At 49.6% G+C, this 15,001-nt stretch overlaps 1 long non-coding RNA gene across 1 annotated transcript in view; it reads right to left on the reverse strand.

Moving 5' to 3' along the window:
* The window catches only part of LOC121531350, a 35,105-nt gene extending 21,751 nt beyond the window's left edge, over positions 1 to 13,354 (reverse strand). Inside the window, exon 1 of the long non-coding RNA XR_005994131.1 lies at positions 13,270 to 13,354. This is a non-coding gene — a long non-coding RNA (uncharacterized LOC121531350). The remainder of the gene's footprint in view (positions 1 to 13,269) is intronic.
* Between the last annotated feature and the right edge of the window lie 1,647 nt (positions 13,355 to 15,001).

Below are 15,001 nucleotides of genomic sequence, written 5' to 3' on the forward strand. Positions count from 1 at the left end.
TTCCTGCTCCACGCACCAAGCCAGGGGTGCGCGTCGTCAGCCCGGTCCGGCCCGTTGCTGCTCCACGCACCAAGCCAGGGGTGCGCATCGTCAGCCCGGTCCGGCCCTTTCCTGCTCCACGCACCAAGCCAGGGGTGCGCGTTGTCAGTCCGGCACAACCCGTGCCTGGGTCACCGGTGCCTGATCAGGTACCGGTCAGCTCCTCCACACCGGAGCCTAAGCAATCCGCTCCTACGATGTCCAGTCCAGCTCCAGCCAGCGGGGCCAGACCGGACCAGGGGCGCTACGTGGGGATTGTTGGAGGGTGGTGGTCAAGCCCGGAGCCGGAACCGCCTCCGAGGAGGAATGCCCACCCAGCCCTCCCCTGTTTGGTTTATGTTTAGGCGCGGTCGCAGTCCGCGCCTTTGGGAGTACTGTCACACCCTGGTTCTGGGGACTCTATATGTTGAGCCAGGTGTGTAGATTCTATGTGTTTTGTGTTCTATGTTAATTATCTAGTTGTTCTATTTCTATGTTGGCCAGAGTGGTTCTCAATCAGAGGCAACGAGTGTCAGCTGTTGCTGGTTGTCTCTGATTGGGAACCACATTTAGACAGGCTGTTTTCCCACAGTAGTTGTGGGATCTTGTTCCGTGTTGGTTGTGTTATACCTAGGACGTCACGTTATCGTTTGTTGTTTTGTTTATCGTGTGATACTTAATAAAGTAAAGTATGTTCGCTCATCACGCTGCGCCTTGGTCCTCCTCTGTTCCCGACGATCGTGACAATTATCCACATCGCCTAAGGCGACTCTCTTGCTTCTTCTAGTTAGCTAATCAGTCACCACCAGCCTACTAGTTAAGAAACACAACCTGCTTTACGAAATGTAAAACAATAACAGAATTGAGTTTAATAGACGTACACAAGATGGTGCCGACAGACACGGTTGCCCTGTTTCTAGCTCCTAGCCAACTTTGCAGTATTATTATTTTTCTTTTTTCTTACATTATTTGCTCAGAACATTTCTTGTATTACTACCTACAGACGAAAATAACTTTTGGATATTAGATCGGCGGTCACTCACCAGAAATTCGAGCAGAAATTAAACTTCCCTGGATCCTTTGTTTGAACTTCCCGAGGCAGCTCTATTCATCCTGGGGGTTGCACCAAAACACTGACACCAGAAAAGAGGAAGAGGAAGTGGGGCCCTAGTCAGACTCAGGCGGTGTACATACCATCCACCGCTTTCGAGTATATCATTACGCTAACGTTCAGTCCCTTGACAATAAAGTAAACGAGCTCAGGACGAGGACCTCCTTCCAGAGAGACATTAGGGACTGTAACATTGTCTGTTTTATTTAATCATGGCTCTATCTGGATATATTGACCCTGTCCATTCAGCCAGCGGGGTTCTCCGTCCAGGAAGAAAGAACTCTCCAGGAAAAAGAAGGGGTTTATTTCATAATGAACAACTCATGATGTAATAACGTACAGGAACTCAAGTCCTTTGGTCCTCTCGATCTGGAATACCTCACCATCAAATGCCAACCGCATTACCTACTGAGATAATTTTCTGTGGTCATGGTCACAGCCATGTATATTACCCCAAACCGACAGCTCTCAAGGAACTACAATGAACTATGTGCAAACTGGGAAAGGGGATACCTAGTCAGTTGCACAACTGAATGCATTCAATCAAAATGTGTCTTCCGTATTTAACCCAACCCCTCTGAATCAGAGAGGTGCGGGGGGCTATCTTAATCTACGTCCACGCTGCCTGGTGAGCAGTTGTTGGGGATTAACTGCCTTGCTCAAGGGGAGAACAGCAGATATTTTCAAAATTGCCGGCTCTGGGATTCGAACCAGCGCCCTTTTGGTTAATGGCCCAACACTTTCAACCACCAGGCTACCTGCTAGGCTACCTGCCACCACGGAAACCGCATATCCTTAGGCCAAATGTATTGTAGCTGGGGACTTTAATAAAGGAAATCTGAGGATAGAATCGACATACACAATGACACAGTCAGTGGGTTCATCAGGAAGTGCAAAGAGGATGTTGTTCCCACTGTGATGATTAGAACTTATCTAAACCAACAACCATGGATAGATGGCAGCATTCGGGCAAAACTGAAAGCGCGAACCACTGCATTTTACCATGGCAAGGTGACTGTGAACATGGACGTGTACAAACAGACCAGCTATGATCTCCGCAAGGTAAAGAGGCAAAACGATAGTACAGGGACAAAGAGTCGCAATTCAACGGCTCAGACATGAGACATATGTGGCAAGGACTCCAGACAATCACAGATTATAAAGGGAAAGCCAGCCACATCGCAGACAATGACGCTTCGCTCCCGGACAAACTAAACACCTTCTTCACCAGCTTTGAGGAAAACAACATTGAGCCGCCGATGCAGGCCCCTGCTGCTCACGAGGACTGTGTGCTCTCATTCTTCGTGGCCAACGTAAGTCATTTAAGCGTGTTAACCCCCTTGGACAACAGGAGACAGCAGATAGAGCACGCGCCCATCCACATCAATGGGGCCGCAGTGGAGAGGGTCAAAGGCTTCAAGTTCCTCGGCGTGCACATCACTGACGACCTGAAATGGTCCCTTCACACAGACAGTGTGGCAAAGAAGTCACAACAGCGCCTCTTCAAACTCAGGTGGCTGAAGAAATGTGGCTTGTCCCTTAAGACCCTCATGAACTTCTACAGATGCACCATTGAGAGCATACTGTGGGGATGTAACACCGCCTGGTACGGCAATTGCACCGTCGGCAACCGCAGGGCTTTCCAAAGGGTGGTGTGGTCAGCCCAACGCATTAGAGGGGGCACACTGCCTTTAGCAGCCGGTGTCAAAGCAAGGCCAAGAAGATCATCAAGGACCTCAGCCACCAGAGCCACGGCCTGTTCACCCCGCTACCATCTAGAAGGCGGAGACAGTACAGGTGCATCAAAGTTCGAACCGAGAGACTGATGAACAGCTTCTATCCCCAGGCCATCAGACTTTTAAACAGTCACCTCTAGCCGGCCTCCGCCCAGTACCCTGCCCTGAAACTTAGCCAATGTTACTAGCCGGCTACCACCCGGTACTGCACCTTAGAGACTGCTGCCATATGTACATACAGTGGCTTGCGAAAGTATTCACCCCCCTTGGCATTTTTCCTATTTTGTTGCCTTACAACCTGGAATTAAAATGGATTTTTGGGGGGGGGGGTTGTATCATTTGATTTACACAACATGCCTACCACTTTGAAGATGCAAAATATTTTTTTTTGTGAAACAAACAAGAAATAAGACAAAAAAACTGAAAACTTGAGCGTGCATAACTATTCACCCCCCAAAGTCAATACTTTGTAGAGCCACCTTTTGCAGCAATTACAGCTGCAAGTCTCTTGGGGTATGTCTCTATAAGCTTGGCACATCTAGCCACTGGGATTTTTGCCCATTCTTCAAGGCAAAACTGCTCCAGCTCCTTCAAGTTGGATGGGTTCCGCTGGTGTACAGCAATCTTTAAGTCATACCACAGATTCTCAATTGGATTGAGATCTGGGCTTTGACTAGGCCATTCCAAGACATTTAAATGTTTCCTCTTAAACCACTCGAGTGTTGCTTTAACATTATGCTTAGGGTCATTGTCCTGCTGGAAGGTGAACCTCCATCCCAGTTTCAAATCTCTGGAAGACTGAAACAGGTTTCCCTCAAGAATTTCGCTGTATTTATCCATCCATCATTCCTTCAATTCTAACCAGTTTACCAGTCCCTGCCGATGAAAAACATCCTCACAGCATGATAATGCCACCACCATGCTTCACTGTGGGGATGGTGTTCTCGGGGTGATGAGAGGTGTTGGGTTTGCGCCAGACATAGCATTTTCCTTGATGGACAAAAAGCACAATTTTAGTCTCATCTGACCAGAGTACCTTCTTCCATATGTTTGGGGAGTCTCCCACATGACTTTTGGCGAACACCAAACGTGTTTGCTTATTTTTTTCTTTAAGCAATGGCTTTTTTTCTGGCCACTCTTCTGTAAAGCCCAGCTCTGTGGAGTGTAAGGCTTAAAGTGGTCCTATGGACAGATACTCCAACCTCCGCTGTGGAGCTCCTTCATGGTTATCTTTGGTCTCTTTGTTGCCTCTCTGATTAATGCCCTCCTTGCCTGGTCTGTGAGTTTTGGTGGGCGGCCCTCTCTTGGCAGTTTGTTGTAGTGCCATATTCTTTCAATTTTGTAATAATGGATTTAATGGTGCTCCGTGGGATGTTCAAAGTTTCTGATATTTTTTTATAACCCAACCCTGATCTGTACTTCTCCACAACTTTGTCCCTGACCTGTTTGGAGAGCTCCTTGGTCTTCATGGTGCCGCTTGCTTGGTGGTGCCCCTTGCTTAGTGGTGTTGCAGACTCTGGGGCCTTTCAGAACAGGTGTATATATACTGAGATCATGTGACACTTAGATTGCACACAGGTGGACTTTATTTAACTAATTATGTGACTTCTGAAGGTAACTGGTTGCACCAGATCTTATTTAGGGGCTTCATAGCAAAGGGGGTGAATACATATGCACGCACCACTTTTCCGTTATTTATTTTTTAGAGTTTTTTGAAACAAGTTATTTTTTTCATTTCCCTTCACCAATTTGGACTTTTTTTGTATGTCCATTACTGTCATGAGCCCTCTCACTCCACCGGGTTACCACCTTAATGTGTTTCCACTATCTTCCACTCTGCTCATCTCTCTCTCTCTACTCAGCCTAACGAGCTCCACCTGTCCCTGCTCTGCTCGGCTCTAATTACTCTGCCAGCTGCGCTGCATTACCCACTAACCTCTCCCAGTATTTAAAGTCCCGTCTCTCAGCTCTCCTTTGTCAGATCGTCTGCAAAGCTCACACCCGGAACCTGTGTGCTCGCGCTTCTGGCTCACCCTTGTTTTGTGACCCCGGACCTGCCTGATTCTTGGATACTCTTCTGCCCCAGGAAAACCAGACCTGCTTTCTGCCATTACGACTCCTGACTACTCTTCGACCCCCGGTAACTCTGACCAGCCTTCTGCCTTGCTACAACGTATTTGGATTTCCCTTGAACTGTACTTCTGCCTTGTTTCATCCGCCCCGTTGTGTCTGTGTTTCCTCCCCCCAGGACTTCTGGACCACCAACCACCGGCGTCATCGGACGCACCGCTGCCACTGGGGGGGCACAGACCCAGCACATTGGACGGGATAACCCCTGGAGCCTTCACTCACTCCCCTACTTCCCCTTTTCCCTTAAGTTTTAATAAACTTTCTGGTGTGACGCAATTGTGGTCCTCTTGTCGTCTGTCTGAACCGTGACAGTACGATCTGAACATCATGGACTCAGCGCACACTTCCCCCGACATGGAAACCGAAGAACCTGAGCAACCCACCGCCATGCTACGCCTGGAACACACTGAGAGAGAGCTAGCCGCATGAGCGGCGACATCACCTCTCTGCTTCAGGTCGGCCACCAACAGCATCAGCAGTTCCAGCAGCACCAGCAGCAGTCCCAGCAGCAGCAACAACAACTCGCCAGGATCATCCAACTCCTCACCAACCTTACCCCAGCCAGTCTGCCCACCAGCCCTGCCTCCGAGTCACCTGCCCCGGTCATTTCAGCCGCTGCCCCGGAACCCAAGATTGGAAACCCCGAGCGGTTCAACGGCGATTCTACCCAGGTCCGGCCATTCCTGACTAGCTGCCGACTTCAGTTCTCCTTGCAGCCAAGGACCTTCGCCACGGAGGGGGCTAGGGTCGGGTATGCCATCACTCACCTGACGGGCCGAGCTCGACTCTGGGGAACAGCAGAGTTCGAACGTCAAACCCCCGCATGTGCAACCTTCGACCTGTTGGCTGAGGAGATGCTGAAGGTGTTTGACCTGGATTCACCAACCGCAGAGGCGTCTCGTGAACTGTTCAGTATTCGACAAGGCAGACGTACAGTCGCAGACCATTCCATCGACTTCCGAACCCTGGCAAGACGAAGTTCTTGGAACACACCATCGTTGGTGGACGCGTTCTTCCATAGCTTGGCTGACTATATCAAGGACGAGTTGGTCTCCCATGAACTGCCTTCCACTCTTGATGAAGCCATCGCACTGACTGTCCGGATCGACAGAAGGATACAGACCCGTCGTCGTGAGAGGGGGCGCCAACCAACTACCGGCATTCGGAGAGATCCGACTGGGCTCCTGTCAGCTACTGCCACTCACCCAAGTCAGCTTGATCAGTCTGAGCCTATGGAGATTGGGCGAGCCTCTCTCACTCCTGCAGAGCGCCAGCGCCGCTTCACCTCAAACCTCTGCCTCTATTGTGGAGGTGATGGACATCGTGTGGTAACCTGCCCTTTAAAGCCGAAGCTCACCGGGCATAGGGGGAGTCCGGTTGAGCTCAATGACCATCCAGTCCTCCGACCGCAAACCCTTGCTGCAAGTTCACCTCCGCCTCTCTGACTCTACTCACACCCTGGCTGCTCTGGTGGATTCTGGCGCCGAAGCCAACATAATGGACATCAAGCTGGCACGCCAACTGGGACTGGAGAACCTCCGTTTGACACCTCCTATTCCTGCCCGGGCACTGGACGGACACTTACTCGGATCGGTCACTCATGTCACGGCCCCGGTCTTGATGGGTCTGTCCGGAAACCATCAAGAAACTATCCAGTTTCACCTGCTCCCCTCTCCAGGCCAACCCCTCATCCTGGGTTACCCATGGCTCCGCCGGCACAACCCTCAGCTCGACTGGGTGACCGGGGTGATCAGGGAGTGGGGAGAGGACTGCCACCGAACCTGCCTGCTTGCTGCCGCACTACCCCCTCGGCCAGTACCTACTAGCTCCGCCCCTGACCTCTCCCATGTCCCAGAATGCTACCATGGTCTCAGAGAAGTGTTTAACAAAGCAAGAGCCACATCTTTGCCCCCTCACCGACCGTACGACTGTGCCATCGACCTCCTCCCTGGAACAGCCCCTCCAAGGGGCCGTCTTTATTCGTTGTCTGCTCCTGAAAGAAGGTCCATGGAGGACTACATCAATGACTCTCTGTCCACAGGATTGATCCGTTCATCTTCATCTCCGGCTGGTGCTGGCTTCTTCTTTGTGGGGAAGAGGGACGGATCTCTTCGCCCCTGCATCGACTACAGGGGACTCAACGACATCACAGTGAAAAACCGTTACCCTCTCCCTCTGCTCACCTCTGCTTTTGAGTTGCTCCAGGGAGCCACTGTTTTTACCAAGTTGGATCTCAGAAACGCTTACCACCTAGTGCGGATCCGGGAGGGAGATGAATGGAAGACCGCATTCAATACACCAACAGGCCACTACGAGTATCTGGTTATGCCTTTTGGCCTCACCAATGCTCCTGCTGTGTTCCAGGCTCTAGTGAATGATGTACTGCGGGACATGTTAAACAAGTTTGTCTTCGTTTACCTGGATGACATCTTAATCTACTCCAGAAACCTGTCTGAACACACCCGCCATGTCCAGCAAGTCCTTCATCGTCTTCTGGAGAATTCCCTCTACGCCAAGGCAGAGAAGTGTGAGTTTCACGTCAAGACAGTGGCCTTCCTGGGGTACATAGTGGCAGAGGGAAGTATCCAAATGGATCCTGCCAAAGTATCAGCAGTCACGTCATGGCCAGTTCCGGAGAACAGAAAGAAGCTGCAACAGTTTCTGGGGTTTGCTAACTTCTATAGAAAGTTTATCCGGAACTACAGTACCGTTGCTGCCCCTCTCACTGCTCTAACCAGCACCAAGCAACCCTTCACCTGGACCCCAGCAGCCGACAAGGCCTTCAGTACCCTCAAGGTAAGGTTCACCTCCGCTCCCATCCTCCAGATGCCTGACGTGGACCGGCAATTCATTGTGGAGGTGGACGCCTCGGATGTGGGAGTTGGTGCTGTGATTTCTCAGTGGGCTGCGGAGGATAGGAAGCTCCATCCCTGTGCCTTTTTCTCACGTCGGTTGTCCCCCTCTGAGTGCAATTACGACATAGGGAACCGAGAGCTGCTGGCTGTGAAGCTTGCCTTGGAGGAGTGGCGTCACTGGCTGGAGGGGTCCACCACTCCATTTCTCGTTTGGACCGATCATAAGAACTTGGAGTACATCCGCACGGCCAAACGGTTGAACTCCAGGCAGTCCCGCTGGGCCCTGTTCTTCACCAGGTTTAATTTCACTCTGTCATACCGGCCTGGATCACGCAACACCAAGCCAGACGCCCTCTCCCCGTCAATTCCAGAAGGATGACAACCTCCAAGGATCCTGTGTCGATTCTGCCAAGTCCCTGCATCGTAGCAGCTCTGACCTGGGCTGTTGAGGAACAGGTGCTGGAAGCTCTCCGTAACCAGCCCGGTCCCAGCACTTGCCCAGCTGACCGCCTTTTTGTCCCCGAAAACCTAAGGCCCCAGGTCGTTCAGTGGGGACATGACTCCCGCCTAGCTTGTCACCCTGGCTCCACCCGCACTTACAACCTGCTCGCCCAGAGGTTCTGGTGGCCCGCTCTGAGAAAGGATGTACGGGAATTCGTCCAAGCCTGCCCCATCTGCAACCAACACAAGTCGTCCTGCCAGCCCCCAGCCGGATTGCTGCAGCCCCTGCCTGTGCCCAGACGTCCCTGGTCTCACATCGCCCTTGACTTTGTCACGGGGCTGCCCCCCTTCAAGGGGCAAGACCGTCATTCTCACCATAGTTGACCGATTCAGCAAGATGGCACACTTCATTCCCCTCCCCAAGCTCCCAACCGCCAAGGAGACCGCCCAGGTGGTCCTGGAACACGTCTTCCGGATCCACGGACTGCCTAAGGATGTAGTTTCTGACCGTGGTCCACAATTCTCCTCCGCTTTTTGGAAGGAGTTCTGTCACCTGCTGGGAGCCACAGTCAGTCTGACTTCCGGATTCCATCCCCAATCCAATGGGCAGTCAGAGCGGGCAAATCAGGAGCTCGAGAAGGCACTGCGATGCATGACTTCACGCAACCCCCACTCCTGGTCGCAGCAATTGACATGGGTGGAGTACGCACACAATTCTCTGACCTGCTCTGCCATCGGTATGTCCCCTTTCCAATGTGTTTATGGATACCAGCCTCCTCTATTTGCCAGTCAGGAAGGGGAGGTTACTTGCCCATCTGCACTTGCGTTTGCCCGTCGATGTCGCCGCACCTGGTCACAGGCCCGAGCCACACTTCTCAGATCCGTTGCCAGCTACACTACCGGGGCCAACCGTCGGAGAATCCCTGCTCCCACCTACCATGTTGGTCAAAGGGTGTGGTTGTCGTCAAGGAACCTGCCACTCAGGGTGGAGTCGCAGAAGTTGGCACCTCGGTTCATTGGCCCATTCCCTATCATAAGAGTGATTAGCCCAACTGCTGTCCGGCTCCAACTGCCTAATTCCATGAGGGTGCACCCCACTTTCCATGTGTCTAAGATTAAGCCCATTCATGAGAGTCCGCTGGTCCCTGCTGCGCCTTGTCCTCCTCCTCCACGGCTCGTCGATGGTGGTCTGGTTTACACCGTCCGCCGCCTGCTTCGGTCCAGACGGAGGGGTAGGGGTCTCCAGTACCTCATTGACTGGGAGGGCTATGGACCTGAGGAAAGGACCTGGGTGCCAGCTAGTCGGATTGTGGATAGGACTCTCATCACCGCCTTCCACCAACGGCATCCTGATCAACCTGCAATCCGTAGGGGCCGCCCCAGAGGGATCCCTAACCGTCCTGCCCGCTCGGCTTCCTGTCCTGTGCCTGATCCTGTCTCGGGACCTGTCCCATCTCCCGACCACGGCCCTCCGGCTTCCTCCGAGGATGAGGGCGTTCGCTCGGACCGTTCGGAGGAGTTCTAGCCCTCCTCCGGCTCCCCTCCTCCCGCCCGGCGTGGTGTTGCTCTTGGGACTTCTGGGGCCGTCCCTTGGGGGGTTCTGTCATGAGCCCTCTCACTCCACCGGGTTACCACCTTAATGTGTTTCCACTATCTTCCACTCTGCTCATCTCTCTCTCTCTACTCAGCCTAACGAGCTCCACCTGTCCCTGCTCTGCTCGGCTCTAATTACTCTGCCAGCTGCGCTGCATTACCCACTAACCTCTCCCAGTATTTAAAGTCCCGTCTCTCAGCTCTCCTTTGTCAGATCGTCTGCAAAGCTCACACCCGGAACCTGTGTGCTCGCGCTTCTGGCTCACCCTTGTTTTGTGACCCCGGACCTGCCTGATTCTTGGATACTCTTCTGCCCCAGGAAAACCAGACCTGCTTTCTGCCATTACGACTCCTGACTACTCTTCGACCCCGGTAACTCTGACCAGCCTTCTGCCTTGCTACAACGTATTTGGATTTCCCTTGAACTGTACTTCTGCCTTGTTTCATCCGCCCCGTTGTGTCTGTGTTTCCTCCCCCCCCAGGACTTCTGGACCACCAACCACCGGCGTCATCGGACGCACCGCTGCCACTGGGGGGGGGCACAGACCCAGCACATTGGACGGGATAACCCCTGGAGCCTTCACTCACTCCCTACTTCCCTTTTCCCTTAAGTTTTAATAAACTTTCTGGTGTGACGCAATTGTGGTCCTCTTGTCGTCTGTCTGAACCGTGACACATTACATGACATCCAAATAAGAATCCATTTAAATTACAGGTTGTAATGCAACAAAATAGGCGAAGGGGGATGAATACTTTTGCAAGGCACTGTACTTGGGACTCGACTTGTGACTCGGACCTTATGACTTGCTTGTGACTTGAATAATAGTGACTTGGTCCCACCTCATTTAGTTGACTAAAATGGCCCACTAGACTAAATCATTATTCAAATGACAAAAATGTGACTAAGACAATGATATTTTAGTCAAAATGACTAAGGCTAGACTATATATAAAAAAGAGTGCCAAAATTAACACTGGTGTGTGTGTGTGTGTCCGTTCCCCTGTCGGGTACCCTCTAGTTAGTAGACCCTGCACAGCCAGTGAGCACAGAGCATCTTTCTCGCCCTCCCTCCCTCTCTCTCTCTCTCTCTCTCTCTCTCTCTCTCTCTCTCTCTCTCTCTCTCTCTCTCTCTCTCTCTCTCTCTCTCTCTCTCTCTCTCTCTCTCTCTCTCTCTCTCTCTCTCTCTCTCTCTCTCTCTCTCTCTCTCTCTCTCTCTCTCTCTCTCTCTCTCTCTCTCTCTCTCCTCAGCCTCATAATTTATTAACCGACCTGATCTCTTTGAGACTCACCAGTACAGCTGTATATCCCACTGCCCTTTCACTACCTACATGCATACTACATGCAGCAGCAGCAGTCTGTAGTGTCTCCTGTTTCTTCAACAGAGCAGAACGGTGTGAGATTGTTACAGAGGCACATCAACCGTAGCAGAAATGCAGAAAAAGCAACAAACGCACCATCATCTGTGCTACAGGTGACAGACAGCAACAGTCCAGTGATTTAATGCTTGTGCATGCTGTTTATGTCAATGCCCAAACCTTCTTTCCTATCATGTTTGGCAACTGTATGAAGAGACTGACTGATGGTCTGTGAGGACTGACAGACGAACAGATGGACGCATAGACAAATGCATGCACACACAGACACAGAGACACAGACAGACACAGACAGACAAGCACGCATGCACACACGCACGCACGCACACATACAGAGAAACAGACAGTTGATTTCCCTGTGCTGAGTAAAGAGAGTGCTGTTGAACTGCTAATGATGTGACAGAGGCTCTGTACTGCATTCAGAACACAGGGTACAGCTCTGCATGAAAAATAGAGTCTAGAAGGCCATGCACACACACGCATCATCTACACCAACACCTAGCCTATACAAACCACAAGGCCATATCCATTCACACACACATGCACAGCAATATTTTGTCTTTACCTGCACACACACACAAACACACACACACACACACACTCACAATCATTCTCACTCACTCTCTTTCTCTAAGCAACCCACTGTGCAGTTTGTTTTCCAGATTTAATTACTTATCACCCCTTAGCTAGGCTATTGACAATAATCATTTAGGCCTATGCACTGTGAGCTGCTTGATTTATAATAGTGATATATTTAAACTAGCCTACTACTACTCATTGTGATAGATTTATAATATTAACTGATTGATGGAGGCAAAGCTGTATAAACAACAAACAACAACAAACACACATATTACAATTCTGAACAGACAGTGGTGTAATAAATTAGGTATCATCGCATACACACAGACTGTATGGTACAGATGCACATATCCAAACGCACACACTCTCTGACACGCTCGTATGCACGCATGTACACACACACACACACACACACAGCAAAGCACTCAGGAGAGCCAGGTAAAGCTCTGTGATGTGAAAGAGCCCTTTCAGGCTTTTAGGAGAGACACCCAGTGACACACATAGGCAAGTCAGGAGAGAGAAACACACAAACACTCACTCACGCCCGCACGCACACAGAGAGACAGAAGAGAATCATAGAGGCAACCGAAAACGGTCCTACGTTAACTATAAGTACAACGTCACATACATGATTTTGGTTTTATCGAAACCATGCCTAAACAACCTGCCATCAAAGCCCATAGCCGCGTGGGATAAAAGATAGGTACACAAACCCACGCGCACGCGCGCTCACCTGCGGACGAGGTGGGTACAGTCGCTGAGCACACCGCAGATTGATGGGTGTGTAAGTCGATGCGTTCGGGCGCAGTTTGTAGGAACACAATCTTCAACAACAAACATACATGTATGAACTCATCAGTTACTGTATGCATATAATGTGTCACCGACGTTAGAAAGCACTTCTCACCCCTTCACATGTCGTTTTTTTGGTTACTTCAATTTCGTGGAATCCTCGGTCCATTGTATCTGTATTATATAAAACCCCAAATAACTTCTCCACGCTGCAGAAAACACTGCTACTGCGACGCAAGCAAATCTGACTTTTCTTTCATTTTCTCCGACATCACCATCTTACAGACATTCTGAAACTCCAACTCAACCTTCGTTTCTCTGACAAGTAGTTTTTGCTCCAGTCTAGAAAGGGAATTGCGCTGGAATTAATCAAATGCTATCACTCACACATCATATCACATTATGATGAAGGATGCAGATATGATTGCGTGTCTGTAAATGCAATGCAAACCGCAAGACACATTTTCATTTTACTACGTCATTAGGTCAACAGTTGACAACATAATTGAACTTGCCTTAGCGTGCGCATGTACACCACCAGTCAAAAAAGCTCCTACCTATGTAGCCTTTATATGCGTTCTTGCAAAAAGCCACATTGTAAATTCAATGTCCAGAGATACAAAATTCTAATGACTTACCTTATTTATAATGTGAAGCGCGCAAATCTTGCAGCTATTTGAGCACTTGAGACGAGTTTATCTTACTCCTGATCCCTCAGAGGAGTCATACAGAGACAGAGCGAGAGAGAGAGAGAGAGAGAGAGAGAGAGAGAGAGAGAGAGAGAGAGAGAGAGAGAGAGAGAGAGAGAGAGGGGGGGGGGAAATACATCTGTACCAGAGCCCGGGCAGACCTTGCCAGAGGATGCTTCAGTCTCCTAGCAACAACAATCGATCTGGCAAGGATACATTTTTATTGGATAAAATGAAAACTTGGCCATTCACCCCTTTTACATGCTTACTAAAATAACATCTCGTGCTTGTCTCCAACACAGCGAGCAAACAGAAGGAGACAGAGCAAGAGAGAGAGAGAGAGAGACAGAGAGATCATCAACCCTCTAGTAAAAACAAAATGTAAGCACATAGTGACACATTTTGGATGTATGAGTATGATTAATACGATCAGATTAAATTCATGTTTGTTGTAGTAAGCAGGGCTAGAGAAAGATATATTGCTATCTAAGGTTGAGAAAAAGATCCTGGGAAATGAAATGTTAGGGTAGGGGGTATACTTTCTGAATCTCTAAATTAATAGAACCAGATAAGGCTGGAAGCCACTTCCTCTCCTAATGGGAACACTGTTGGCCGGCCCTATTGCCTGAGCTCCACAGCACTAAGACCACAGCCTTATTACATGTGAGGACATCCATGGTGTACACAGGCTATAGGCTGGAGACTGTTTGGATAGTAGGCTCTCTCCCATCCCTCCTCCGTCTTTCCCTCCCCCTTCTTCTGAATACCAACATCTCTATGTTTCTGTCAATGAATGTGGAAAGTTTCAATGACGTCACCCCTACTGTGTGTGTGAGTCTGCGTGTCAGTGGAGGCTCCTCAGAGGAGGAAGGGGAGGACCATCCTCAGTGAATTTCATAAAAATTAAAATAGTGAAACATCAAAAAAGTTGTCATTTTTAGATACAACTATACTAAATATATTCACGTCACCAAATAATTGATTAAAACACACTGTTTTGCAATGAAGGTCTACAGTAGCCTCAGAAGCAACCCCCCCTCCCCCACACCCCCATTACATAAAAATAAATAAAAATAAAGGGTGGTTGTCCCACTGGCTATCCTAAGTTGAATGCACCAATTTGTAAGTCGCTCTGGATAAGAGCGTCTGCTAAATGACTTAAATGTAAATGTAGGGTACACCATGGTGTAGCTGGAGGACAGCTACAGTAGCTTCTGTCCTCCTCTGAGTACATTGACTTCAATACAAAACCTAGGAGGCTCATGGTTCTCATCCCATTCCATAGAGTTACACAATAATTATGACAACTTCCGGAGGACATCATCCAACCTATCAGAGCTCTTGCAGCATGAACTGACATGTTGTCCACCCAATCAAAGGATCAAATAATGAATCTAGTGCTGAAAGCATAAGCTACTGCCAGCTAGCACTGCAGTGCATAAAATGTGGTGAGTACTTGACTCAAAGAGAGAGAAAGACAATTGTTGAAAAGATTTGAACAAATTCATTTCTTCATAAATTAAGGAGCAGCAAGAGAGAGAGCTAGCTATATTTCATAGTCTATATTTTTGTACTTTCACTTTCACTTACTTAGCTAGCTAGTTTAGCCTACTCAAACACCTGGCTCAAACAGAGAGGAATCCTATGTTAGCTAGCTGGCTATTTTTATTTCTTTATTTAA

This window comes from Coregonus clupeaformis, chromosome 19, assembly GCF_020615455.1.
Source record: "Coregonus clupeaformis isolate EN_2021a chromosome 19, ASM2061545v1, whole genome shotgun sequence".
In the NCBI taxonomy this organism is placed as follows: Eukaryota; Metazoa; Chordata; class Actinopteri; order Salmoniformes; family Salmonidae; genus Coregonus; species Coregonus clupeaformis.